The sequence below is a fragment of the Punica granatum genome, chromosome 3 (genome assembly GCF_007655135.1).
Source record: "Punica granatum isolate Tunisia-2019 chromosome 3, ASM765513v2, whole genome shotgun sequence".
NCBI classification, from domain to species: domain Eukaryota; kingdom Viridiplantae; phylum Streptophyta; class Magnoliopsida; order Myrtales; family Lythraceae; genus Punica; species Punica granatum.
The window spans coordinates 3418853-3422276 of record NC_045129.1 but is presented as its reverse complement, the minus strand read 5'-3'; the positions used below and the strand labels follow the sequence as shown (position 1 = coordinate 3422276).

The window sequence follows — 3424 nt, the reverse complement described above, 5'->3', positions numbered from 1 at the left end:
TATGAAAGGAGAAAGAAAATGTACATACCTGCACGAATGCATCGTGGCAAGGCTTCCCGACCTTGACAAGCTCGGCACAACATTCATCGGTCAGTGGCGACCCAGTGTTATAAGCCACCCTTTGACCCAAGGAACGACCGCATTCTTTGGTCATTATTCCATTTGCACATGTCCTGATGTCGGCTTGTGCAGCTACGAGGTCGAGATCGGTGGACAGTGCAACAATATTGATGATGAGGAGGATCATCAGAGAGCAAAACCCATTTATTGATTCTATGGCTTCTCGGTCTTTTACTTTATTGGATGACTCTTCCAATATATAACTTGGTATTTATGGGCATGCATTTTAGGACTTGAAATGATTGGAATAATTTTATGGAAACAGGTTTATATGATCAATGAAGATAAGTAACGGTTTTGTCATTAAATGAATGTAAGAACTGGAGAAGTGATTGCGTTGATCATTTGAAGATTTGCCAATTTATCGCCACACGAGTTGAGCAATAAACCAAACATCATGCCCCCAAATTGGGGCATCCCAGCTGCTGCGATCCCCAAATTGGGGTGGTGGTGGTCGGGGGCACCCCGCCGGCCCACCCCCGATTGGGGTCGCCAGCGGGCTCAGAGTAGGCCTACGACCCCAATCCGGAGTGGGTGGTCGGTGGGGGTTCCCTTTCTTTCCTTTTTAATTGTCTATAATTTTATTTAATTGGTTTTAAACCCCTCAAGTTTTCATATCTACAAAATTATCCCAGAAAAAGACGTCATGTTTACATTCCGTTCAATTTTTGACGGAATGCCAACGGCTTGCTGTGCGGTGAAAAAAAATCATTATGTATCATGAAATTATTTGAATTTGTGCTGTGATTTGAAAACCGGTAAGATTGCGTGTTGTGAACGAAACTATGCCGATTACCGTTGGATCTCCTGATAGGAGTTCCACTGGTGGTGAAGGTAGACTGGTTCAACCCTTCCCTTTTATCCCATTCTGCGAAAGTTTATCTCATAGTGATAATTCTTTGTAGCCAATATGCACTCATATGATTCAACAACAATATTAACTGTAAAAAAAATAAATAAATAGACATTGATCACTTGTTTTTTCAGATGATGGTTAATGAAGGGAGAACTTGGTATCCCATTGCAGTTACAAAATGTGTAACTTGTCCAATGTACCCCCTAATTTGAATCTAATAATAGTTATTAAAAATCATTTGAGGACAAACATGTCCATTTATATTCTTTTTGTCTGTCTTCTTTTTTACTAAAGAAACTGTCTGGCCTCTCTCTCATCAGCACTCTACCTCTCCATACATCTTTTTCCTTTTTCATTTCTTTATTTTTTTTCTCCCCAACACTTTTCATTCACAATTCTCACCCTCAAACATTTATTTTCCTTCTCCAAATTAACCCATGCATACATTATTGGAAGAATAATATTGGTGTGTGAAAGAATGTTTATTCTACGTACATTCAGAGAATGTGAGAAATTACAATTGGAACTAATCATCTTTAAAAATGTCTAGAGTTCCGTGCGTAGCACGGGTCAACAATCTAGTACTATTATAAAGCCACGGAAGTGGGCCTTGATATAAATTTCACTTTTTGAATTGCTCCATAAAAATAAACCTAATTATTAGAAATGATTACTTGATTAATATTATAATAATTATTATTATATCTACATAACTACCCAAAATATCTCGTGCATTCTTTCTCCCGCTTGATGTCACAACTCGAAATTTTGGCAGAACTTTCCCTAAATTTCGTCGATATCCCCTATCATACAAGCTATTCGCTTCGAAACCTGCTTTCCATAAGGCCCCAAAATATATTTATATATATCCAACCCATCAAGCTCTAATATGTATATGCATCTCAAAAGAGAGTATTTTCGTTCCACCCACACCAATAAACAAACTACACAAAAGCTCAAGGTCATAACATGTTCAAATACATTATATGCAAAAAGAATACTTATCAAATAACTAAGGTCCCTACTTAATTCTCTGAGCTGATCCCCGATATCAAAAAGTGGTTCTTCCACGCAGCTAGAAGCTTATCTGGAAAAATATATGCAGGATGTGAGCTGCATCTCAGTGAATACTATATTCCAAAGCAAAATGACTTATTATTAAATAAATATTTAATTGCAAACAACCAAATATTCAAACAAATAATACAATCACTTCCAATCCAACCATCATCTAAACCACTATTTCTTTAATATCCAATATCATATAAACATCAAATATCCATTCATTAGCATTCCATAGAACTTCACAATACAATCACCTGACATATCAAATTCTAGCAACAATACGACTTTCACAAAACATCTTCAAATAATCTCAACAATCATTACATTTTCAGCAAACTCAACAATCATTACATCTCCAGCAAACATAGCAGACAAACAATATACAACACAATCAGTCAATATAATTATAGATTCTCATTTCATTACGACAAATCAGGACGTTCAGGCCCCTTTTTCTATTCCGTCGGGTCCAGCGGCCATTCGCGCCCCCACTTTCTATTCCGCCGGGTCCAGCGGCCATTCGCGCCCCACTTTCTATTCCGCCGGGTCCAGCGGCCATTCGCGCCCCACTTTCTATTCCGCCGGGTCCAGCGGCCGTTAAGGTTATAGTTAAACAACAATGCAAGCATAATCCATTGCAACCATGCCATCTCACCTCAAATATCATCGTACCCAAATATAATCTCAATCACATTACTATGGCAGCATGTTATCATCACATATCTCATACACAATTAGCATATACAACCACACTGCATATTTCAATTCGAAATGAAACATAAAAGGCAATACCTCTCAAATCATTTCACACAACATAGCTAGACCAATTTTTTAATCTAACTATCACTATATTCTTCTTAAATAATCTATATAATTATAATATATCATTTTACAAGGGAATAGAGTACTCACATAGTATATATATATATATATATCATTTCACAATGGAATGAAGTACTCACCGACAACTCCAAGAAAGATAGCTTACTGGGTCGAGCCTTCAGAATGCAAGAATTCAATCTCCTCGATCCCTATGATTTGCAAACATAAATTTAGAGAATAATTAACATAACACCATTACGAGGCTTCTAATACCTCCCACGAACTTCTTTACAGCCCATTGTCTCAATACAATGCAAAATTATTTATATATCATATTCATATTGTCCTGTAACTCTCTCACCTTTGTGCAAACACCGCTTTAAAAAAAAATCTCCATTTGACACCTTGTTTTAGTAAATAAACAGAGGATTTCACATTGATCGTTAATAGGATAATTCAATCAATAAAGGATTGAATTCATTAGAAAAATTCTATTAAAAACTACTTCTTTTCATTTGGAGCAAAGACCAAAACTTATACTTTGAAATTACATAATATAAG

The 3424-nt window shown here is 36.5% G+C and overlaps 1 long non-coding RNA gene across 1 annotated transcript; it reads right to left on the bottom strand.

The window, feature by feature from the left end:
- Window positions 1–1840: 1840 nt before the first annotated feature.
- On the bottom strand, window positions 1841–3072 carry LOC116198947. Its single transcript, XR_004155444.1, has 2 exons — window positions 3004–3072; window positions 1841–2063 (listed from the first exon to the last, which is right to left on the bottom strand). It is a non-coding gene; the product is annotated as an uncharacterized LOC116198947 (long non-coding RNA).
- Window positions 3073–3424: the final 352 nt, after the last annotated feature.